Here is a 25,727-nt window from a genome sequence, read left to right as displayed (position 1 = left end):
AATTATTAAGATTATGATTGTTTGCATTTAAGTAATATTTATTATATTATTTGCTCACTATTCCTTTTTGTATCTTAGACTTTATATCTACATCTTGTATCTCTTCCCCAAAGAACATCTTTTAGAAGTTTCTTTAGTACAGATTTCTTAATGACAAAAATTTATCAGGTTTTGCTGGTCTGTAAATATCTCTTAATGCGCATTTCAGGAAAACATTTGTTTTCTTGAAAAACAGTTTTGGTGGCACACAATTCTAGGTTGAGAGTTATTTCCCTCGATCCTCAGAAGGTGTTTTTTCCCTGTTTTCTAGATTCCATTGCTTTGAGAAGGGTCCCCTCAACCTAATTGTTGTTTCTTTATAAATTATCTGTCCTTTCTCTCTGGCCCTTTTTTTTTTTTTTTAATAACCCATTAACTTTAATTAATTAATTTATTTATTTATTTATTTTTGGCTGTGTTGGGTCTTCGTTTCTGTGCGAGGGCTTCCTCTAGTTGCGGCAAGCGGGGGCCACTCTTCATCGCGGTGCGTGGGCCTCTACTATCGTGGCCTCTATTGTTGCGAAGCACAGGCTCCAGACGCGCAGGCTCAGTAGTTGTGGCTCACGGGCCTAGTTGCTCCGTGGCATGTGGGATCTTCCCAGACCAGGGCTCGAACCCGTGTCTCCTGCATTAGCAGGCAGATTCTCAACCACTGCGCCACCAGGGAAGCCCTCTGGCCCTTTTTAAGACCTTCTTGTTTTGAGTGTACTATGCTTTCACTAAGGTGAGTTGAAGCATGAATTTCTTTTTATTTATGCTTTTTGACGTATGTTGTACTTCCTGGCTTTGTGTTTTTATGTTTTCTTATAGATTCTGGAATGAGCTCAGCTATTATCTTTTCAAATATTGCCTCTTCTTCAGGCTCTCTATTCTTTACTTCTGGGACTCCAAGTAGACATATGTTAGACTTTCTTATTCTGTCCTTCACATCTCTTATTATCACTTTGTTTATATTTGTATCTTTTGGTCACTGTGCTGCATTCTGGGTGACTACTGTGGATACACATCCTAGTTTACTAATTCCCTCTTCACCTGTGTCTAATTTACTACTCAACCATCCTCTTGAGGTTTTTTCAGTTCAACAAAGAAACATTTTTATTTTTTGAATACACATTTTTTTTTAACATCTTTATTGGAGTATAATTGCTTTACAATGGTGTGTTAGTTTCTGCTTTATAACAAAGTGAATCAGTTATACATATACATATGTTCCCATATCTCTTCCCTCTTGCGTCTCCCTCCCTCCCACCCTCCCTATCCCACCCCTCTAGATGGTCACAAACCACCGAGCTGATCTCCCTGTGCTATGCAGCTGCTTCCCACTAGCTATCTATTTTACATTTGGTAGTGTATATATGTCCATGCCACTCTCTCACTTTGTCACAGCTTACCCTTCCCCCTCCCCTTATCCTCAAGTCCATTCTCTAGTAGGTCTATGTCTTTATTCCCGTCTTGCCCCTAGGTTCTTCATGACCTTTTTTTTTTTTTCCTTAGATTCCATATATATGTGTTAGCATACGGTATTTGTTTTTCTCTTTCTGACTTACTTCACTCTGTATGACAGACTCTAAGTCCATCCACCTCACTACAAATAACTCAATTTCGTTTCTTTTTATGGCTGAGTAATATTCCATTGTATATATGTGCCACATCTTCTTTATCCATTCATCTGTCGATGAACACTTAGGTTGCTTCCATGTCCTGGCTATTGTAAATAGAGCAGCAATGAACATTTTGATACATGACTCTTTTTGAATTATGGTTTTCTCAGGGTATATGCCCAGTAGTGGGATTGCTGGGTCGTATGGTAGTTCTATTTTTAGTTTTTTAAGGAACCTCCATACTGTTCTCCATAGTGGCTGTATCAATTTGCATTCCCACCAACAGTGCAAGATGGTTCCCTTTTCTCCACACCCTCTCCAGCATTTATTGTTTGTAGATTTTTTGATGGTGGCCATTCTGACCAGTGTGAGATGATATCTCATTGTAGTTTTGATTTGCATTTCTCTAATGATTAATGATGTTGAGCATTCTTTCATGTGTTTGTTGGCAATCTGTATATCTTCTTTGGAGAAATGTCTGTTTAGGTCTTCTGCCCATTTTTGGATTGGGTTGTTTGTTTTTTTGATATTGAGCTGCATGGGCTGCTTGTAAATTTTGGCGATTAATCCTTTGTCAGTTGCTTCATTTGCAAATATTTTCTCCCATTCTGAGGGTTGTCTTTTGGTCTTGTTTATGGTTTCCTTTGCTGTGCAAAAGCTTTTAAGTTTCATTAGGTCCCATTTGTTTATTTTTGTTTTTATTTCCATTTCTCTAGGAGGTGGGTTAAAAAGGATCTTGCTGTGATTTATGTCATAGAGTGTTCTGCCTATGTTTTCCTCTAAGAATTTGATAGTGTGTGGCCTTACATTTAGGTCTTTAATCCATTTTGAGTTTATTTTTGTGTATGGTGTTAGGGAGTGTTCTAATTTCATACTTTTACATGTACCTGTCCAGTTTTCCCAGCACCACTTATTGAAGAGGCTGTCTTTTCTCCACTGTATATTCTTGCCTCCTTTATCAAAGATAAGGTGACCATATGTGCGTGGGTTTATCTCTGGGCTTTCTATCCTCTTCCACTGATCTATATTTCTGTTTTTGTGCCAGTACCATACTGTCTTGATTACTGTAGCTTTGTAGTATAGTCTGAAGTCAGGGAGCCTGACTCCTCCAGCTCCGTTTTTCTTGCTCAAGATTGCTTTGGCTATTCGGGGTCTTTTGTGTTTCCATACAAATTGTGAAATTTTTTGTTCTAGTTCTGTGCATACGCATTTTTAAGGTCTCCGTTTCTCATTGTACCTTGTTGGTCCTCATCTTTGTCATTTCATCCTTTATTTCTTTAATCATTTCATGTATATCTGTTCTATATTTGGTATCTGACAATTCCAGGATCTGCTATTCAAGAGGTGGAGGAACTCTAAATATGTTTTCTGTGTTATCAGCTAACTCTTGGACAAAGTGGCTTGCCTTCCCAGTGTCTTCCTAATGATGGGAGTTAGTTTCTTCATCATCTATGGGTGTCCTCTGGATCTAATCTGGAAACCCTTTCTTCCAGAGAGTTTCTTTCTGCCTCTGGCCACCAGAGGGCGCCACTACCAGGGACTGTGGCTTGGCTTCCCACCCTCTCTGCCAGTTAAGTATTATAACAGCTGTGCTGCTGAGAGCACCTGCCTCTAAAGCAACCGCGTTAACAGCTCAGGCCTCAGCTCACTTTTCTTGAAATCTTCTCCTAAAGCTTGTAGGAGCAAAGATCAGTCACAGGGTGTGTCCTCTGCGCTGTTTTGCAATGAGAGGCTCCTCAGACCACCCAATCTGCAGTGATGCTCAAAACCGAAAAGGCCTGAGCTTTACCGCAGACCACAGGTTAGAAACTGGACCCACGGACTCCTAGTACAGCAAAATGTAACTTTCAGGTAGTCATCGTGGTACTTCCTATTTCACTTTTGGATTTATTTGTTGCTGTTTGGTTTTCTTCACTTTGATTTTTGGCTGCTTTCTGAAACTCATCATGTTCTCAGATTATTTATCCCAGCAGAAGTGAATCAACTTGGGTTCCAGCCACTCCTTTTCTGAATTACAGTATTTACACTTCTATTTTTCATCACTGTTTTTATACTTCACAGAACCTCTTTTAGCCATCCCCTCATTTTTGTGAATTGGGGCTATAACACCGCACAGGCCTGGTATCCTCACAGGCCCAGGGGTGGATCTGTGGCCCCATGCAGGCCCCTCAGATCCTCCCCTCCCTGGAACTCAAGTCTTGAGCCAAAGGGCAGAAAGACCAAAACAGCTGGAGCCACTGGGCCAGGCCAAGGGCAGGCCCTGCTGGCTCGGCTGCCACATTGAGGGTTCCTCCCGGACATCCGGATCTTCTGTAAGCTAACTCAGATCCCACCAGCAATCTTCTTTACTGAGTAAGAATCAGAGGCAGTTTCTGTTGCTTCTGACCAAAGAAAACTTGACTGATATACTGGTCTTGTGCTTGGAGGAGTATCTTTTACGCCTAAGAATTTTTATTACATGTCTGGTAAATGACTATTGCCTAATAACGTCTCTTTAACAATAGAACAACAGAGGAGTTCCCTGGTGGTCCAGTGGTTAAGACTGGTTGGGGAACTAAGATCCCACGTGCTGCATAGCGGCCAAAAAAACAAACAAAAAACCCCAATAAGAACAACAGCAGTCACTGACAAGCAGTGATATTCTCCCACTGCAGTCCATAACTGGGTGACACACATTATAAAACAGTTGCACCGCAGCATCACTTCCATTCCATTCAATATCACATTCCATTCAACATCAAACCTTTTTGAAATTTTAATCCCTTTTATTTTCATCAATTCTTCACTGATCTTCTATAGATGCCAATCGTACTTCTTACTATGGCCTACTTTGTAATGCAATCATAAGTTGCACTTTCCTGATACAAACACATTTTATTTGCATATTAAACAGAAAGGAATATTCACCACTTCCACAAAGAAATACACCCTCACACTTTTCATGAAACATGCAACCTTGTCCATTGATCTTCCATTTCCTAATTTTTGATAGAGACTTAGGTACAAAAACTATTTCATGTTCCTCCTTATACGACTATGAGAAAACAACAAGACAGGTTTGATGCTAAAACACCACTGATATTTGTCAGCGTTGTAGTTGTAGTGGAGGTGAATCGGGAGCAGTGGGAACTGTGGGGCTGGAGAACAGGGACCCTATTTTAAGGGGGTAGCCATGGCCAGATTCCATCAGCAACCACCAGTTTGCAGTCTGTGTGAGAAGGAAAATCTTGCCTACTATTTAGAAGGACAGAAAAGTCCAAGGGAGGCATGAGTTTGTGTGCACACAGGCTTCAAAGATTTGTAGGGCAGAGGGAACTAGGAGGTTTGGACTTCATCTTGGAATTTTGGGCCTAGAGACCTCCCAGACCAGGGTCTCCGATGCAGCTTTGAGCAGCCAAAAGCAGAGGCAGTGACCCCATGTGACAGATCTTTAGTGGCCCAGATCCCATACAACCAATGCCTCAGCAGCCACTGAGGAGGGGAAGGATGAAAACCAAATGTTCCAGGGAAACCCACTCTTCTCTCATTGCTTAGGACTGGAGACAACCATAAAATGCACATGCACACACATACATGCAGGCCTGCACATCTGTACACACATGAAGAGCTCCCATTCCTACCGCCTCCCACCATGCACACGGCCTCTTTGTCACTCAGAGGTGACTGGCTGGAACTCTGCAGATTGGAACTGGCCCATCTGAGAATTCAGTTTGGACCCCGTAGTAGTGAATAAAACTGGAATTATTTCCAACAATTAAAAAAATCCAAAGATTTCCCATAAAATAGTGGATTTCTGACTTCTCTCAAAAGAAAAAAGAAAAAAACCAACCTAAAATATCTGGTAACATTGGGCCCACATTCCAGCATGGCAACTTAGAGCTCAGAGGTGGCTGGCCCCTCCATACCAGCTGTGCTCTCAGACTGCCACAGGCCCCACCACTCCCTATTATCTTACACCAGCCTGCCATGTTATGGTAGGCCTGTGGGCAGACCTTGGAGCAAAGGGGAACAGGAAGAGAAGATGGGGGCAGAGGCTGGAAGCAGAAGAGGAATAGAAGAGAGGAAAAGAAGAAGAGTAAGGTAGGATGGATGCTTCAGTATTACAGGAGGGTAGCAAGTGACTTAAGAAGACTTCCTCTGTCTGCCAACCATCATCATGACTGATGAAATCATGATCACCATTTATTGGACAGCAGGGCTATACGTATTTTCTGGTGGTCACGTATATGATTTTAATTTTTTTTTTCATCAGAATAATACTTTATTTAACAATCTGAAAATCTGTTCTTTTGGTTTTAAGTCTTGCAAAATGAGTGGTAAATCAAAGATCTGTTCCCTATTCTCTGAGTATGTGTGGTTATATGCCTGTGGGTGGACAAATGTCTATGTCTACAGATGCTTTTGCTTTTTATAGTCATTTTAGCCCCACTTCATTAGTATATAAAGTCTTATTATTCTAACAATGCTAAAACCTGAATTAAATATTCCGAGTCTAACAGTCTCTTCTCCCAAGACTGCCTCCCTCCCTCCCCGAAGTCTGCTCCTCAGCCTCCATTAATGCTAGGTCTTTAGAGACCGCCAGCATTCATAGTTTGAGAAACCAGAAATGAATGCTGGATCTTAAGTCCCTCTGACTTATATCCTCTAGCTGAGGGGCTTTTCTGGGGAGGTGTGTGTGGGGAGGTCTTGGCAGTTCCTCTTCAGAGTTGTGCATTTTGAATGGTAGACAGCTCTTCTTGAGGCTCCGGTGCTATGACGCTGCTCTCTTCTGGAACCGCAGAGACATGAAGCTGAAGACCTTGATTCCGACAGATCATCAAGGCTGGGGCAGTACAAAGTTCTTCTGGGTTCAGATTATCGGTGTTTTCCTTTTCTCTGGCCTCAGGAGTTCTTGCTGGCTCCTCTGGTGGCTGTGGATCAGAAGAGGCCTCTAAGGAGGCCCTAGGACTTGGAGTCTCAGCCCCCAAGGAGGCCCTAGGGCTGGTGGGTGAACTTCGTTCAGAGGCTGGAGGGCTGGAGGGCATGTTCCCTAAGGAGGACCTGGGGCTGGAAGTGGCTCTAGGTGGAGGAGGCCTATCAGGCAGTGCCGAGGCCCTCTGCATAGAGGCTCTCTTTGGCTGTTCAGATCCTTCACTTGAGGTGCAGCTTCGGAGGACTACTTCTGGGAAAGATGAAGCCTGCTCTGAAGGGATCAGAGCTCTGCCCGGTGATGGAGCTGGGGAGCAAGGGAGAACTTCCTCCTGGGACTCTCCATCCTCAACAGTGGGTGAGGGCTGGGCCTGGGAGGGGCCGCTGAAGGCTAGCAGAGGCTCTTCCCCTTCAGAGGAGCTTGCTTCAGCCTCCTCCTCTATTTCCTTGTTTTTAAGGGCTCTTTTTTAATTTCGGAGTTGTGTTCTCCCTGGGCTGGATCAGATGCCAGCTCTTCCTCCCTTGCTGAGGTGGAGGGACCACCTCCACCAGAGGGACTGGTGGGTGAGGTAAGAGGGCTGGAGACTGTAGATGTTGGAACTGGGGGAGAGATGACTAGAGAGCGTCTGTTGCTGCTTGAGAGTCCCTTCACCACAAAGACTTGGTCGGAATGTCGCTTCTCCAGTTTGCTCATCACCTCGTACAGATCGTGGTTCAGCTTGCTCATTTCCCTGTAGAAGACGTCTCTCAAGTTGGAAATGTTTTGGAAGATGGTCACATAACAGCCAATACGACTATTATAAAGAACAGGCAGCTCCTCTAGTAGTTCCTGGTTCAGATCTTCAAATACAACTTGGGCTTTGTTGAACTCTTCCTCTGCCTTGGCAGTCTTGGCCTCATCTTTCTTCTTGGCATTTTGTACCGCCTCCAGGTGGTGTCGGGCACCGTCATAGTCTACGAGTTTCCGGCCCCGTTTGGCAATTCTTTCCTTAATCTCGCTGAATTGGGCTACATAGTTTTCCATGATCCTCAAAGCCTGGTCAGCTGGTTTCTCTTCATAGTCTTCCCAAAGGAGATCATTATTCGCTACGATGGCCTTCAGCTCCTCATGACCATCCCATTTGCTGCTGTAGATCTCCTGTAGGGTTTCTGACACTCTCTTTGAACTTTCATGCATCACTTTGACTGCACTGAGGAAGTTCTTCAGGTCCTTGTGTAGCTTGTGGCCTTCCGCCTGTTGTTGGTAGAAGTTATTGGCATTTTGTTCAAACCGTTCATCTTTGGTTTCCACAGTTTTCCCCAACTTCTGCAGTACCTTCTCCTGGGCCCTGCTGAACTTCTTCTGCACCTGCCTGGCGAAGAGGCCGGCGGCGCCGCTCGCCCTGCCCTCAGCCATCCTGCCGGCTCCCCAGGGGCAGCAGGCCCTGGCCCGGAGCCCTGTACTTTTCTCGGGGCCCCCGAGGAGGAAGCGCGGTTCCCGGCATGCCTCGCATCCGGGCGGGCGGGCCTCGCGACGCACGCCCCGCCCCGCCGCCGCCTCGCCGCCGCCTCGCGACGCACACCCTGCCCCGCCGCCGCCTGGGGCTCACCCTGGGCTGCCCGAAGCTTCCTGAGGCCCAGGGCGCCCGGCCCTCACGGAGACCCTTGCGAGGCCCACTCGAGGCCCAGCCGGTGGCGCCCCTGGGCCCTCCCCGAGGCCCATCGCTGTCCGGCTATTATTTTAATTCTTGAAACACTCCTGCCAGGTGAGTTTTATTATCCCCATTTTATAAATGAGGAAACAGACTCAGGAGATAAGTACCTTGAGCCCAGACTTTTAACCCAGACCTGTCTGACTTTCAAGCCTTCCCACCACCTTTTTTTTTTTTTTAAACAGTAAGCTTTATTTTTTTTAAGTATTTTTAAAATTTTATTTATTTATTTTTGGCTGCGTTGGGTTTTCGTTGCTGCGCACGGGCTTTCTTTAGTTGTGGTGAGCGGGGGCTACTCTTCGTTGCGGTGCGCGGGCTTCTCATTGCGGTGGCTTCTGTTGTTGCGGAGCATGGGCTCTAGGCGTGCGGGCTTCAGTAGTTGTGGCGCACGGGCTTAGTTGCTCCGCAGCATGTGGGATCTTCCCGGACCAGTGTTTGAACCTGTGTCCCTTGCATTGGCAGGCGGATTCTTAACCACTGCGCCACCAGGGAAGCCCCACACAATGGAATATTATTCAGCCTTAAAAAGAAATCCTGTCCCATGGTACAACATGGATGAAACTTGAGTACATTATGTTAAGTGAAATAAGCCAGTCACAAAGAAATAATAATTACTGTGTGATTCCACTTGTATGAGGTGTCTAGAGTAGTCACATTCATCTAAGTAGAAAGTGGGTGGCTGCCAGGAGCTGGGGAGAGGGGATGGGGAGTTTCAATTTTGCAAAAGGAAAAAGTTCTGGAGGTCTGTTTCACAACGTTGTGAATATGTTAACACAACACTTCTGAGCTGTACACTTAGAAGTGGTTAAGATGGTAAACTTTGGTATGTTTTTTACAATAAAAAAGAAAGAAATTAACATTACAGGGGCCAGGGAAGTCCCTGATGTGGCCCAACTGGGCAGTCTCTTCCCCTCCCTCCCAAGGTCGCTGACCTTGGGATGACCTTCCTCCCAAGGTCATCACTACCATGTTACTACAAATCACACACGTATCCATAAACAAAACACAGCATTTTGTGTGTTTTTAAAAGTCTCACACCACATATACTATTCTGCTGCTTGCTTTTCCATTCAACTTTAAGATCTACTCCATTCAGTTTACTTGCTGTCAAGTATTCCATCCTATGAATATGTCTCAATTTATTTATTCATTCTCATGCTGATGGGCATTTGAATTGTTTCCAATTTTTTAAATATTAATAATCCTGCCGAAAGTGTTTTTGTACAGGTCTCCATATGGAAGTATAAAGGATTTTTTGTGTAACCCATTGCACTAAAGAAACATCATTGCTTGACTGTGCTGAGTCAATGTAACAATTAGTTTTCCTGGGAGGAACTTATCCTGGACACAAAACAAATCCACTTGTCATTGTATTTCTCAATGTCAATGACCAAAGTCTTGAAGGAAATGGAAAATGTGACCTAAACATGTTTTGTTGGGGCTCTGGGATCCCTTACAGCAAGAATCTGCTCCAGGAGCAAACCCGCATGTGTTACCTCCGCCTCCTGCTCTCTGTAGGTCTGGCCGTTGCCCAGTTCCACCCAAGACCCTCTTGCTGTCTGGGAGGTTTGGAGTTTCTGAGGCCACGGCATCCAGCCACAGGCTGGCACTATTCAAGGACAAAAGCTGCGCTTTTCCCAAGGATCCCCTTGCAGATTGCATCGGAGGCTTCCAAGTCTGCATTTTCTAGTGAAGAAGGCCGTGCTCAAGGCTACCGATGCCTTTAAGAACAAATCCTGCGTGGATAGGACTCTTCAGCCAGTGCATAGAAGGGGGTGCCACTCAATGCCGGGACCTCCACAAGGCCTTGGTCGTCTATTACTGAAGGAGAAAAGCAAGCTGTAAAACGGACTGTGGACTGTGAGTTCACCTCTGGCTTTGTTTTTTGTTTTTGTTTTTGTTTGAAGTACATTATGAAAAGATAGACATAGAAAGCATGTGACAGACCATATCCACACCCCGGAGGAATAGATTAAGAGTGTGAGGGTGGTGGGGAGAGGGTGGGGATCTTTTGCTTTGGGCTTCTGTGTACCTTCTCTTGAATAAGCACCTGTCACTGTTACATAGGAAGGAACATCTACCCGATGCAGGCTGCAGTCCTGGCGCTCCTGTGGAGCTCAAAGGAGCAGAGTTAATCTTTAAAACATTTTGTTATAAATAATTAACAAAGATTATTGTACTTCAAAAAATACATCGTATCTTTAACATTTATCGGCCAACAAGCACTTGTTGAGCAAGAGTTAAAATGAGAAGTTCTTTTTTTAGAATAAAATGTGATGTGTCTAAACCAGCCAGCTAATTAGGGAAGGATTCCAGGTGTTCCTCCCTATAAGATAACAATTGAAGAGACTGGTGGTCCATCTGTCAGACTGGCAGTTAAGATATTCAGCCTCATTGCAGAAATAGACAGCCTAGATTCATCCACATCAGCTTACTGAGACAGAGAGGAGGGACAGGAAATTTGGGGCAAAAAAACAGCTGACAGTTGCGTGAGATGGGAAAAAAAGCGAGAAGAGTGTCATGACTGTAGCCCACGTGCTCAGCATGGCCCTTGATGTCCTCCCCAGGGCAGGCTTTTCCCCAGGCTCCTTCTCTGCTCCGCACCGCTGCTCCCCCCTCCCCTGCCTCCTATGAGTCCTGCCCCCCTCCCTGCTCTCCCTGCCTCCTCTAATCCACCACCCCATCCTGTTGCCAATCACCTTACTCCAGGCAGCTTTGCCTAGATCTCTTCTCCCACAGACAAGAAGCCCTAGCACGGCCACAAACCCCTCTGCCATCTGGCTACTGCCAACCCCTGAGCCTCAACCCTTCACCCCCCTCTTTTCGAGCACCCAGCTCACCAAACCTCACCACATCAGCAGTGCCCCAGGCATGGTCCCGTCTACCCTCCTCCTGGAAGGTCTCCCTCCCCCTGTCCCCACCCCCTGTCCCTGACTCTGATCAATTCTGCATTTTATATACATATAGTCCTTAAGACTCAAGTCCACCTTCCCCACTTAAAACAGCTACTATTAATATGTGAGACATATTATTGTATTATTAGCTCATTTAATTCTCACAACACACTTGAGGGTAGGTAATATTATCGCCATTTTACAGGCGAGGAAACTGAGGCTCAGAAAGCTTAAGACTGAGGCTCTGAACCCAGGTCTCTGTCACTCCAAGTCCTGGGCTCTTATCCACTGAGCCACATGAGAATTGTTTGTGGACATGTGTGTCATCTGCATGGAAACGTGAGATTTCCAAAGGGAGAGAGTATGTGTCATTTGCCTTTACAGTTCTAGAAATGAACTTGACTTGGTTCCTCACTGTCACACACTCATAGGGGGAAAAAACCATTTTCACTTAATAACATCTTTGATGAAGCCATTAAAATCGGTAATTATATTAAACCATGACCTTTGAGTACATACTTTTTAAATATTCTGCATAATGAAACAGAAGTAAGCATGAAACATTTCTTCTGCAAACTGAAGGACAATGGTTATCTCAAGGAAAAGCACTTTGTGATTGAGTTGCCAGCAAAACTAGCCCCATTTATTATGGAACATCGTTTTTACTTGAAAGTATGACTTACAAACTATGGTCATTCAGACTTGAGTATTTGGCAGGCATTTTCTTGAAAATAAATGAAGTGAAACTGTCATTTCAATGAAAACAACTGAAATATTTGTTGGCAATGATGAAATTTGAGCTTTCAAGTGAAAATTAGCATTTGGAAAAATTGTATTGACCACTGTGAACTTGAGAGCTTTCCAACACTTACATATTTTTCTGATGGGATTGGTGGTGATATTAACAAACATGATTTTAAAATTTTACATAATGAAAACATGTGGAAAATCTACACAACTAATATTTTCCAAATGACCAAAACATGATGTTAAAAAAATCTATGCATGGGTAAGAGATCCATTCAAAGGCAGACCAATGAATTTCAATATAACAGAGTATAAAAAATTTATTGCTATAGTTTCAGATTCCACACTGCAACTAACCTTTAAGGAAAAACTATCAATTGTCAAGTTTTGGCATGGTATCAAAGAAGGACACCTACAACTATCTAAAAAGGCCATTAAAATAGCCTAACTTTTTCAACTACCTATCTGTAGGAGGCCAAATTTTCTTCATATACTTCAACTAAAATAATATTGCAACAGACTGAATGCAGAAGCAGACATGAGAATTCAGCTGCCTTCTGTCAAGACAGATAGGAAAGAGATTTACAAATATGTACAATAATGCAACTCTTCTTCTAATTGTCTTTTGTCCTGAAAAATATAGTTATTTTTCACAAAAAATGTATTGTGTCAACATGTAATTGGTTTATTATTTTTTAAAGAATTAAAAATTGAATAATAGTTTTATATGTTTTCATTTCTAATAATTTATTTTGGTAGCTATACTCTGCATAAACAAAAGCTCTTTGGACTCTCCAATAATTTTTATAGAGTAAAGGGTTTCTGAGACCAGAAAGTTGGAGAACCACTTGTTTAAAATGATAATTTGTATTTAGATCTTTTACCTGATTATCCCATGAGGAGACTGACCTCAGGGCCTTTGCACTTGCTCCCTCTGACTCCCTCATTCATCATGTCCAGTATTGGTGATAAAGGGGTGTTTAGAGGAGACTAATCCATCACCTCCCCTTCTCTGACATGAGCAGTTGTCGTTTTCACTAAGCTGAATACTGTCCTGAATCATCCCCTATGCAGAAAATCTGGAGTGCCGTTGTTTAGGTCTTAGTTTAAATGTCACTTCCTCGGGGACACTCTGCCTGAACCTCCCCTCTCCCACCCCACCCCATAGATCAGAAATAGGCACTCATAGCACCCTCCCAGCACCTGACACCAGGGGATTTTAGAGTGCCTTCTGAGAGTATTTGTTTCATTTCAGTCTTCCCCACCTAAAGTAGTTCCATGAGGCTATTTCCTTGTCTCTTTTGTTCACTGCTGGTTCCTCAATTTCTAGGACATTTGTTCAAAGAACGAATGAATGAAGATGTCTCTGTGTTCATCTGCATGGGACCAGCTGAAGCCGTGGGCTGTGGGCCTTGCAGCCATGCACGTGGGCCTGCAGCAAGGGAGCATGGCTGATGCTTCACACGATTTGTGAGGATACTTTTTTTTAAATCAAATCACAGTGAGTTTCAATATAGAATTTATTTTCTAGAGCGTTTATAAAACAAGATATCACTGTGTTGAGTGAGGGAGACAGGAAGAAGGGGGGTGTGCCTTGGATCATCACACTCTCCACCCCACCCCATTCTTTTGCTCCTGAAAGGTGATCCCATTGAAGGAGAGAATGGAGGGACCAAGAGAAGGAATTAGGTCACCTTCCTCCTGGGATCTCCTTTCACTCCTTCCTCTCCAGGGAGAAGGCAGGTGCACATACCCTTTTTTTCCTTAATGTGGATTTGGAAAATGTGCAGTTCAGAGAGGCCCCGTGTGGATTCAGAGGCAGACCCAGAAAATCAGTTTTAATGATGAGGAAAGAAGGAAATGATTGTCAAAATATGAATTCATTAAGGCATATTCCCTACGGACCTGTTCTGACAGTAAAGATAATTAAGCTTAAGTTTTAAAGGTCAGTTTTAACCAGCTTATGAGGCACATGGCAACAATGACATCATCCTGGTCCTCTGTATCTGTGGCAACGGAATTTCTGAGCTGTGATTAAACATCAAACTAGAACTACTGCATTAGTCCCAGCAACAGCCCCAAATAAATATTCGAGAAAGTAGGTGAATTTAACACATCCTCTTGGGATATTTCAGCCATTTACTGAGAAAACAAGCAATAGAACCTGCTGTTAAAACTGCCGGTTAATGAAGCCAGGTCACCTGCCCCAGCCTCCTCTGGGGCCTTGTGCAAGAGGAGGATCACCCCCAAATCAATTGCTTTTCATTCATGTATTGGTCTAAAGTTGGAGATCTAAGGTAGCATAAGAAGGTGATTACTTGGGCATTTGAATTATCTTTTAAAAAAAAATTGTTTTCCTCCTAATCATAAAAATAATGATTAAATAAGAAAACAATACAGTCGCCCCCCCTTTATCTGCAGTTTTGCTTTCCACGGTTTCAGTTACCCTCGGTCAACCATGGTTGGAAAATGGAAAATTCCGGAAATAAACAATTCTTAAGTTTTTAATTGGACGCCATTCTGAGTAGCGTGATGAAATCTCGTCCCACCCGGGGCGTGAAGCATTCCTTTGTCCAGTGTATCTATGCTGTATCCACTCCCCACCGTTAGCATAAGAATAAACTTAGTACAGGTGACCCTTGAACAACACGAGCTTGAACTGCGTAGGTCCCTTTATATGCGGATTTTTTTCAATAAATACTTCCGATCCGAGGTTGGTTGAATCCAAGGACAGAATCATGGATACAAAGGGCCGACTGTAAAGTTATACTTGGATTTGTGGATTTTCAATTGCAAGTGGGGAGTGGTGGGGCTGGGATTGGAGCCACTGACCCCCGAGTTGTTCAAGGGTCAAACCAACATGTTGAACACTTCAAACTTACACAATGTTATATGTCAATTGCATATCGATAAAAAAATTTTTTAATTAAAAAAATTCTAAACAGTAACTATCACAACTCTGAGGCTTATTCTGAGCTCAGATATTAAGTGTTTTGTTGTTTATTTAAAAACATATATTGAGATATAATTCACATACCATACAACTCACCCACCTAAAGTTTAAAATTCAGTGGCTTTTAGTATAGTCACAAATTCATGCACCCACCACTGTAATCAATTTTAGAACATTTTCATGACCACTAAAAAAAAAAAATCCATGCCCATTGACAATCACTCCCTATTTCTCCCCAACAACTCCTCTCTAGCCCCAGGCAACCAATAATCTGCTTTCTGTCTCTGTGGATTTGTCTATTCTGGATATTTCATTAAAATGGAATCATACAATAAATATATGGGGAGAGAGGGAACAGAGAATGACTGCTTAATGGATTTGGCAGTGATGAAAAAATTCTGGAACTAGATGGTTGACAGCCTCGTAAATCTATTGAATGCCAGTGTACACTTTAAAATGGTTAAAATGGTCAATTTTGTATTATGTGTACTTTACCATAATAATTTTTAAAAATCCAAACTAAGGGAAGCCACTATTTGTGAAGTCATTGGACAGGATCATATTTAACTTAAGAATTAGTCATGAACATTTAAGTGAATATTTTTGTCACACTGTATTAAGAAAAACAACAAACATTACCAGTGAGATATCACCCAACACAACAAATATTTAAGCTTATTTAATTAAAACAAGGGGTGTAGGCATTTTGTTTCTTCAACAGCAAGGTATAATAATTTTAACAAAACAAATATATGGACTTTCATTTTAACTGAAAATATGAAATGCTCTGTTGCTACATTTTAATAGATAATATGATGCATGTAAATGTGAAAGCCTTGGAGTGTCAGGGTGAGGCTGGCTTCACCTTGCTCTTTCTCTTTATTTACAGGAATGAAAGATATAACCCTCCAGCTTTTTCAAGTCCCTAAAGATTTCTCTCTTGAACAGCATTAGGCTACATCCACAGAACTTTTTTTTTTTTTGGGCTGCACCACACAGCATGCAGGATCTCAGTTCCCCAACCAGGGATCGAACCCGTGCCCCCTGCAGTGGAAGTGCGGAGTCTTAACCACTGGACCGCCAGGGAAGTTCCCAGACTATTTCTTCATTGACCACTGCCCAAGCCCTTCCCTCTCCCCTCGAGACTGCCTGGTTCAGCCTGTGGACAGGGGAGCAAATCATCTCCCCCAGAGGCCGTCTGATCCTGAAGGTGATCGCAAAGAAATGGCATCAAATTCTAGAGCATATTCAAAGCATCTACCATGTTTGTGCTAAACGTCCTTCTGCTTCCACGTGAGGGAAACTCAGGTCCGTTTCTGAATGGTTAGGGACTTTTAGAAACCAAATGAGTCAAGAATACTGCACCCAAGCATGCATACAGTAGTTTGTGATATTGGCACATTAGAATCACCTGGGGGCTTTTAAAAACCTCTATACCCTGCTCCCACCCCCAGACCAATTGAATCAGATGCTGGGTGTGGGACTCCAGCCTGAGCAGTGCTTTAATGCTGTCCAGGTGATTACAACCTGCAGAGGAGGCTGGATGTAATGGCGTTAGAAGCTTGACAGTTAAGTTTGAAACGCCTTCCAGCTGCCAGCACTGAAGCTACTCAACTTTCCTGGAATAAGCCTGTAGGAGGAATGAAAGTCCCGCTCCCAAAGGAGCCTTCAGAGGTTCTCTTCTGAAAGCTCAGGGCAAACTGAGTGGATGGAAGACACACAAGGGACAGGTGAACCATGGTTCATTCATTCACTCACCCACCCACCTCCCTTTGCTCACTCCCTCATGCATTCACTCAACATTTCTGAGGCTCCCCTCTGTGCCAAACCCTGGGCTGGGCCCTGGGGAAACTGAGCACGAAGCAAGGCCTGGTGCCCACCCCCAGGAAGCTCGCGGTCTGGCAGCTGAGAGCAGGAAGTGCTTGGGAAGAAGCACATCCTGTGTGTCCTGGAGCATTCAGGGGAAGGGACCGGAGGAGGAAGCACCTTTGAAGACATCTTCCTAAGGAGAGGACACCCGCTTGAGATCTGGAGCAGGACCAGGTGTGAGGTAAGTGCTGCACTCTTGAAAAATCAGCAGTGAGTCCCCTGTGGATGTGGTTCTCAGCCTGGGCTGCACCCTGGAATGGCCTGCGACCTTCTAAACATGTCCGTGTCTGGTCACACCCCAGAGGCTCAGGTTTAATTAGTCTTCGATGGGGCCTGGGCATTTATATAATATATATTTTAAAATATCATTATTTTTTATTGTGGTGAAATGCACATCACATAAAATTAACCATGTTAAAGTGAACAATTAAGTGGCACTTAGTACATTCACAGTGTCTTGCAGCCACCACCTCTTGTTCCAAAACATCTTCATCGTCCTAGAATAAAAGCCGGTATGCATTAAGCAGTCACTCCCCGTTCTCCCCTTCCCCCAGCCCCTGGCAACCACAAATCTACTTTCTATCTCTATAGATTTAACTAGATATTTCATTTAAAAGGATATTTCATATAAAAATGAATCACACAAGATGAGACCTTTTGTGTCTGCCTCCTTTCACTTAGCATAATGTTTTCAAGGTCCATCCATGTTGGAGCCTGTATCAGTACTTCATTCCTTTTTAAGGCTGAATGATACTCCATGACATGGATATACCTCAGTGTGTTTATTCATCATCCATCAATAGACATGTGGGTTGTTTCCACCTTTGGGTTATTGTGACTAGTACAATAGTCAAAATAGTACCAGTAGTCTGTTTAACATCTGCTTTCAATTATTTTGGGTATGTACTAGACATCTATATATTTTTAAACGCTCCCCCAGTGATTCTCACATGCAGCCAAGGTTGCCAACCACTGAACTGGAACAATGGTCCCCATACTGTGGTTCTGGTTTAATAGATTTTCGGGCCTTGGTTCTGGACAATCTAATTTAGTGGCTTGAGGAATCTCTCTCTCCATGGGCCCCTCTCTGTCTCGGTGCTGCTTCCTTTGTGTTGGCAGGTCAGCCTACCTGTCAGCCTCAGGAGCCTCTGACAGTGTGCCCCTCATCAAGCCCAGGAACAGCCCCTTCCCCTCGAGAGAGGTCCCTCACTCCCCCAGCTCAGGGTCCCCCAGTGCCCTCATAACCTGACGTTATGAGTGCCCCCCAGGGGAGGCCAAGATGCTCCTGATCCTGCCTGCCTGGGCCGGCTTTTGCTCCCCATCTCCTGTGGGTGATTCTCGGGCTCTCATATCCCTCAGGAACAAATCATGTGGAGATGATGCAGTCTGAATCGATCTTTAAGGCCCAATGCCCTCTAACTCTGTAAGCACATAGTCGGGCTGTAGCTGCATTCACCATTCTCATGGCTCCACAGCACATCCTGGTCTAAAGCATTGGTATTTCAGTTACAAACGACCACATGGTTGCCACCACGAACTTTTTATATTTGTGTGACTAAAAGGCCCATCCTGGTGATTTTCCCCCAGTGAAGGAAACTGTTCCAAAAGTGATCACTCAACCCCAGAGACAGAAAACCACGAACAGTTTTCAAATGGCACTTCCTCAGTTTCAAAACAAAGTTCATGAGCACTAGTTATTTGGATAAACCAAAATTGTATAGACTCTGGCGCCAGTGTCAAATTCAAGGACACCGTGGTGTGACCTCTTTCAGGGGTGTAGCAGCCTCTTTCCTCACCTGAGAGCTGGAAAACCAGGGAAGCATAAGACTTGTTGGCCTCAGTATGAGGGGTCGAAGTGGCTCCAAAAAGCTGAATCAGTAAAAGGCGGAACTTTTGGAAATACTCTTGCCTCCAGAAGTTAGGGAGCAAAGCCAGTTTAATACATTTAATCTACATACAGAAATACTGATAACATTTATTTTTGCTACAGGCCAAACTCTCTCCTCAAGGTGTTAGCACATATTATCTCATTTTATCTTTACAACAACTATATGAGGTAGGATTTCTTATCCACATTTTAAAGGTGAGGTGACTGAGGCCCAGAGAGGCTACACAACTTGCCCAAGGTCACACAGCCAGTATAAGTAGTAGAGCTGGGATGCAGACCCAGATCTGTTTGACCTCAACGTGTGTGCTCTAAATTACAAATATTTGCTTGAAAAACGCATTTCAGAAAAGGAATGACCTACTGATCTGCACCGATGCTGCCTGCACTCAGAGTGGTAAGAGGGACCTAAAAAGGATATTCACTGGGCATGTTCGGAAAACAGAACATGATGTGAGCTGCCAGGCTGTGCAGTCTGAGGCAAGGGACCTGGTGAACATTCTTTTTCGGTACTGGGTGTCAGCAGTGCTGGGTGAAAACTGGTCACTGCTTACCCCCCACTTACAATGAGGGTTCTAGTTATCCCTATGGACCTCAAAGCAAACGTATTTTGTGAAGAACTTATGGGTTAGATTGATCTTGAAAATGTAAAATTCATAAATCAATAAAATTCCATATTTTTAGCTTCTCTTTGACAAAATGAGTTTGTAAAACATTATTCATTTTGGGAAACACAAATTGTTCCAGAGGCTTAGTGGATTCCAGGAGAGTTGCAACAAAAATGGGAACATTTTTTTTCCTCAACTGGGTAAGTTTGAGCTCACATTTATTTTCACATAAACATTATACCCATCCGTTGTCCAAAAAAGTCCCGCCAGCGAACTCGTGTTCATCCCCCAAGTCGCGCCGCCAACCAAACGCCACACCCACGCTTACGGGCGATGATCATTCCGGCCCTTAGGGGGCGATCTTGCTCACAACATTATACATTCACGTTTCTCAAAAGGGCAGCCAGACGTGGCACGGAAGAAAATTAACGAGTAAAATTAACGAGTAAAGAGGTTTCTATGCTTGTAGAAACGAGTAAAGAGGATTCTTTGGCAGCGAAGCTGCTATTTGCAAACAGCAAGAGAAAAGTGCTCAAAAGTAAACCGGGAAACCTGGTGTCTAATCACTGGTCTTAGAAGGAACTGCTTTAAAAAGAAAAATAAAAGGGAGGGAGGAAGGGTGGGAGGGAGGGAGGAAGGGAGGGAGGGAGGAAGGAAGGGAAGGAAGGAAGGAAGGAAGCTGCCTACTTTTGTCAACTTATTGGAAGTGTTAAAACTGTAATTAAATTTTGGTGTTTGCTTTTTCTTCATTGGTGTCAGGTGGCTTTTTCATTTGCCTCATTTTCCAAGGCTGCTTAGCACCTGGACTTTCTTTTAAACGAACTCAAAGCAGAAGCTGACCAGGCTGACTGGCGCTGCAGGAAAGTGTCTGCAGCCCTGGGTGACAGTGGTTAGAGTGCTATTTCTGCAACAAAAGAAACTTAGGGGGCTTCCCTGGTGGCGCAGTGGTTAAGAATCCGCCTGCCAATGCAGGAGACACGGGTTCGAGCCCTGGTCTGGGAAGATCCCACGTGCGGCAGAACAGCTAAGTCCGTGCGCCACAACTACTGAGCCTGTGCTCTAGAGCCCACGAGCCACAACTACTGAGCCCGTGTGCCACAACTACTGAAGCCCGCGTGCCTAGAGCCCACACTCCACAACAAGAGAAACCACCACAATGAGAAGCCTGCACACCACAACGAAGAGTAGCTCCCGCTCGCCGCAACCAGAGAAAAGCCTGCGTGCAGCAATGAAGACCCAACGCAGCCAAAAATAAAATAAATTAAAAAAAAAGAAACTTGGGGTTCCAGTTGCTCCTCAATTTCCCTTGCAGCATCTTAGGGACACGCCATGAACCAGGAAGCTGAGAAGGGACCTCTTCATGGGAGCGCCTGTTTTTGTGATTGAGATAAAAGGTAAGACTCCATTTGATGAAATTCCCTGTTGCTGTCAAAACAAACCAACCAACAAAACACCCTCAAAACCCACCATTTCCCAAAGGCCCAGGGGTGTCAAGTGGCATGGAGAGACAGCTGGGGATTACATTCTGACTCTCTTGACTCAAAAAATAAATGAGGTTGGCAAAGACAAAGACCCCTACAGAAATGATGTTTAAACTGTGTTATGGTCAGTTTGAACAGATTCTCAAAAATCAGTGTTTGTATGCTTGAATTGTAAGTGAAAGTTCAAGAAACTCAAGCTTCAGAAAGCTATAATCAAAATTATTTTTTAAAAGATGACTAATACATAATCCCTTTGGATTTGCACAAGTTAGAAGTATTCTAAACTCTTTTGTTTGGGAAGATGGAAATGGGCATCCCTGCATAGAGCACAGAGGAGATTTTCCAGGAGCACACCTGAAAATGGGATTGTATAACATCCATGAGGTTAGGGGCAAGAGGAAACTCGTGGGTGGAGCGTCTGCTTGTCTCATTCAGACCTCTCTCCTGGGATAGAGTCTGTTCTCACCTGGCTGGCAGGGTGGGGCAACTCCCCACTGCTGGGGGCCTCCTGCTTTCCTGCCCTGTCTTCCTCAGTCATTGATTGAGCTCCATGTTGTTGCCTCAAGGAAATCCACAAACTCTTTGTTCTATCCCTGATGACAAATGGTAAAGGACCATGATGGGTAATGCTGGAATTGGAAAGGACAGAACTCAGATTGCCAGCTCCCTCAATTTACAGAAGTGGGAGTTAGCGACTTGCCTGGGTCACCATGGGTAGCACAGCTGATCTAGAGGCAGCAGATCTGATGTTCGGTTAGGAGTTTTTTCCACTGCATCCCAAATGACTCAGACCAACTCCGTGGGACTGTGTACATAGGAAATTGCCTTGGAATGTCTCATGACCAAGTCCCTAGAGAGTTCTTTTTCGGCCACTGATAGAACTTAGTTCCTATGATGTGAAAACCAAAGGAATGGTGAGTTTTCAGAAGATTCTGGTTTGTTTGTTTTTTTTATTAAAAGAGCTTTAAAAAAAATAAATTCTGGACTTCCCTGGTGGCACAGTGGTTAAGAATCTGCCTGCCAATGCAGGGGACACGGGTTCGATCCCTGGTCTGGAAAGATCCCACATGCCGCGGAGCAACTAAGCCTGTGTGCCACAGCTGCTGAGCCCACACGCCACAACTACTGAAGCCCACGCACCTAGAGCCCATACTCTGCAAGGAAGAGTAGCCTCCGCTCACCGCAACTAGAGAAAGCCCACATGCAGCAACGAAGACCCAACACAGCCATAAATAAATAAATGAAAATAAAATAAAAATAAATTCTGCAATCCCCTCTTTTACTCAAAGTTGGTGTTTAATAAGTATTTTTTGCTTGATTGAATAGAGATGGTTCCAAAGCGAAGATGTCAATTCATAAATTCACAGCAATGTCAAGATTTTCAAACTTCTCATTTTTAGGCCTTTTTTTTCCCCCTTAGACCAGGCCTCCTGAAATTTTTTTCTTCTCTCTTAAATTTATTCACTGGATCACTCATTTGAAGTTTAATCTCATACAGTCTTTTCCTGTTACTTGCTTTATACGTTTTATTTTCCCACCAATGTTGTCCTCTCCTCAAAGGCTAGGCTAATGTTTTATGTGTCCGAAATATCCAGTCAGTATCTGGTACAGTTCCGGGTCCAGAGAGAAATTCTGAAAACACTATTGAAGAGAACAGTTTCAGAAATGGTAAGAATAACATGATGCTTTTAAATAGCATTTTTTAAAGCTATTTCTTTCAAAAATTATTCTTTTTTGACAACCTAACAATTTTTTAAAATTTGCAGCTTCTGTTCAAATTTTTATTTTTCATCATGGTAAAATTTAAGTAACATAAAATTTACCATTTAAACCATTTTTAAGTGCACGATGGCATTAAGTACATTCAAACAGCTGTGCAATCATCACCACCTTCCATCTCCAGAACTTTTCTCATCTTGCAAAACTAAACTCTGTCCCCATTAAACAATATTTCCACATCCCTCCCTTCTCCCAGTTCCTGGCTACCATCTTTCTACTTTCTGTGTCTCTACAAATTTGACTAGTCTAGTTACCTTATATTAGTGGAATCGAAGAGTGTTTTTCTTTTGGGGACTGGTTTATTTCACTTAGCAACGTCTTCAAGGTTAATCCATGTTGTAACATATGTCAGAATTTCCTTCCTTTTTAAGGCTGAATAATATTCTGGTGTATGTATGTACTGCATTTTGTTTATCCATTTATCTGTTGATGAACACTTGGATTGCTTCTACCTCTTGGCTATTGTGATTAATACTACCATGAACCCAGGTATACAAATATCTGTTCCAGTCCCTGCTCTTAATTCTTTTGGTTATATACCCAGAAGTGCAATTGCTGAATGATACGGTAATTCCATGTTTAATTTTGTAAGGAACCACCATACTGTTTTCCATAGCGGCTGCACCATTTTACATTCCCACCAGCAGTACCCAAGGGTCCTAATTAGTTCACATCCTCACCAACACTTGTATTTTCTGTTGTTTTTTGTTTGTTTGTTTTGCATATTGGCAATCCTAATGAGTGTGTAGTATCTCATTGTGCTTTTGATTTGCATTTCCCTACTGATTAGTGATGTTGAGCATATCTTTGTGTATTAACCTGTCATTTCTATATCTTCTTTGGAGAAATGTTTATTCAAGTCCTTTGCCCATTTTTTAAAAAATTTATTTATTTATGGCTGTGTTGGGTCTTTGTTGCTGCACACGGGCTTTCTCTAGTTGCAACGAGTGGGGGCTACTCTTCGTTGCGGTGTGCGGGCTTATTGCAGTGTCTTCTCTTGTTGCGGAGCACGGGCTCTAGGCATGCGGGCTTCAGTAGTTGTGGCTCATGGGCTCTAGAGCGCAGGCTCAGTAGTTGTGGTGCACAGGCTTAGTTGCTCTGCGGTATGTGGGATCTTCCTGGACCAGGACTCGAACCTGTGTCCCCTGAATTGGCAGGTGGATTCTTAACCACTGCGCCACCAGGGAAGCCCCCTTTGTCCATTCTTTTAATTGGGTTATTTTTTTTTATTGTTGAGCTGTAGGAGTTCTTTATTTTTTATTTTATTTTTTAATCCTTCCTCATTTTTTTCCTTCCAGTTTTACTGAGATATAGTTGACATACAGCACTGTATAAGTTTAAGGTGCACAGCATAATGTTTTGACTTACATACATCATAAAATGATGACCACAATAAGTTTACTGAACATCCACCTTCTCATATAGATACAAAATTAAATAGAAAATGTTTTCCCTTGTGATGAGAACTCTTAGGATTTCACAACTTTCATATATAATGTACAGTAATGCTAATTATATTTATCCTGTTGTATATTACATCGCTAGTACTTATTTATCTTATAAGTGAAAGTTTGTACATTTTTTTTTTTGAAAGTTTGTACCTTTTGACTAACTACGTTCATTCAATTCTACCTTCCTTCACCCCTCACCTCTGGTAACCACAAACCTGATCTCTTTTTCTATGAGTTTGTTTGTTTTTGAAATATAATTAACCTACAACACCATGTTAGTTCCTGGTATATAACATAGTGATTCAATATTTCTGTACATTTCAAAATGATCACCATAAGTCTAGTTATCATCTCTCACATACAAAGATATCACATAATTATTGACTATATTCCCCACACTGTATATTTAATACCTGTGACTTATTTATTTTGTAACTGAGAGCTTGTACCACTTAATCTCCCTCATCTATTCGTCTTCTCCCTTCACTCCCCTCCTCACTGGCAACCACATGTTTGTTCTCTGTATCTATGACTTGGTTTCTGTTTTGTTATGTTTGTTCATTTGTTTTTTAGATTCCACATGTAAGTGAAATCATACTGTATTTGTCTTTCTCTGACTTATTTCACTTAGCATAATACCCTCCAGGTCCACCCATTTTGTCGCAAATGGCAAGATTTCCTTCTCTTTTGTGGTGAGTTAATATTTCATTGTGTATATATGCCACAGCTTCTTTATCCATTCATCTGTCAATAGGCATTTAGGTTGCTTCCACATCTTTGGCTGTTGTAAATAATGTTGCAATGAACATAGGGTTGGATATATCTTTTTTAATAAGTATTTTCATTTTCTTCAGATAAATACCCTGGAAAATTGCTGGATTATATGGTAGTTTTATTTTTAATTTTTTGAGGAATACTGTTTTCCATAGTGGCTGCACCAATTTACATTCCCACCAACAGTGTGGAGAAGTTTCCCTTTTCTCCACATCCTTGCCAACACTTGTTATTTGTTGTCTTTTTTATAATAGCCATTCTGACAGGTGTGAGATTGATGATATCTCATTGTGGTTTTGGTTTACATTTCCCTGATAATTAGTAATGTTGAGTATCTTTTCATCTACCTATTAGCCATCTGTTTGTCTCCTTTGGAAAAATGTCTATTCAGGTCCTCTGCCCATTTTTTAATTGAGTTGTTTGCTTTTTTGATGTTGAGTTAAATGAGTTCTTTGTGTATTTTGGATATAACCCTTTATTGGATATATCATTTGCAAATATATTTTCCCATTCAGTAGGTGGCCTTTTTGTTACATTGATAGTTTCCTTTACGTGCAAAAGCTTTTTTAAAAAAAAATTTTTTTAATTTTTATGGAGGTATAGTTGATTTACAATGTTGTGTTAGTTTCAGGTGTACAGCAAAGTGATTCAGTTATTTATATTTCTTTTTTTCTTTTTTTCTTTTTCAGATTCTTTTCCCACATAGGTTATTACAAAATATTGAGTATAGTTCCCTGTGCTATACAGTAGGTCCTCATTGTTTATCTATTTCATATATAGTAGTGTGTATATGTTAATCCCAAATTCCTAATTTAAACTTTTTAATTTGATGTAGTCCCATTTGTTTATTTTTGCTTTTGTTTCCCTTGTCTGAGGAGACAAATCCAAAAAGATATTGCTGAGACTGATGCCAAAAAGTGTACTGCCTATGTTTTCTTCTTCTAGAAGTTTTATGGTTTCAGGTCTTATATTTAAATCTTTAATCTATTTTGAGTTTATTTTTGTGTATGGTGTAAGTTGTCTAGTTTGATTCTTTTGCGTGTAGCT

General features: G+C 42.6%; 1 long non-coding RNA gene and 1 pseudogene across 2 annotated transcripts; one reads left to right on the top strand and one right to left on the bottom strand.

Moving 5' to 3' along the window:
* Window positions 1–4,209: 4,209 nt before the first annotated feature.
* Window positions 4,210–8,009, bottom strand: LOC309617140 (bridging integrator 2 pseudogene; annotated as a pseudogene). The gene has a single exon. The product of its transcript is annotated as a bridging integrator 2 pseudogene (transcript).
* Window positions 8,010–8,741: 732 nt separating this feature from the next.
* On the top strand, window positions 8,742–25,259 carry LOC309617215. Its single transcript, XR_014237803.1, has 2 exons — window positions 8,742–16,883; window positions 19,955–25,259. It is a non-coding gene; the product is annotated as an uncharacterized lncRNA (long non-coding RNA).
* Window positions 25,260–25,727: the final 468 nt, after the last annotated feature.

This window comes from Balaenoptera borealis, assembly GCF_965194805.1.
Source record: "Balaenoptera borealis genome assembly, chromosome: 19".
Lineage (NCBI taxonomy): Eukaryota > Metazoa > Chordata > Mammalia > Artiodactyla > Balaenopteridae > Balaenoptera > Balaenoptera borealis.
The sequence above is the reverse complement of the archived record's forward strand: the minus strand, read 5'-3'. Positions and strand labels throughout refer to the sequence as shown.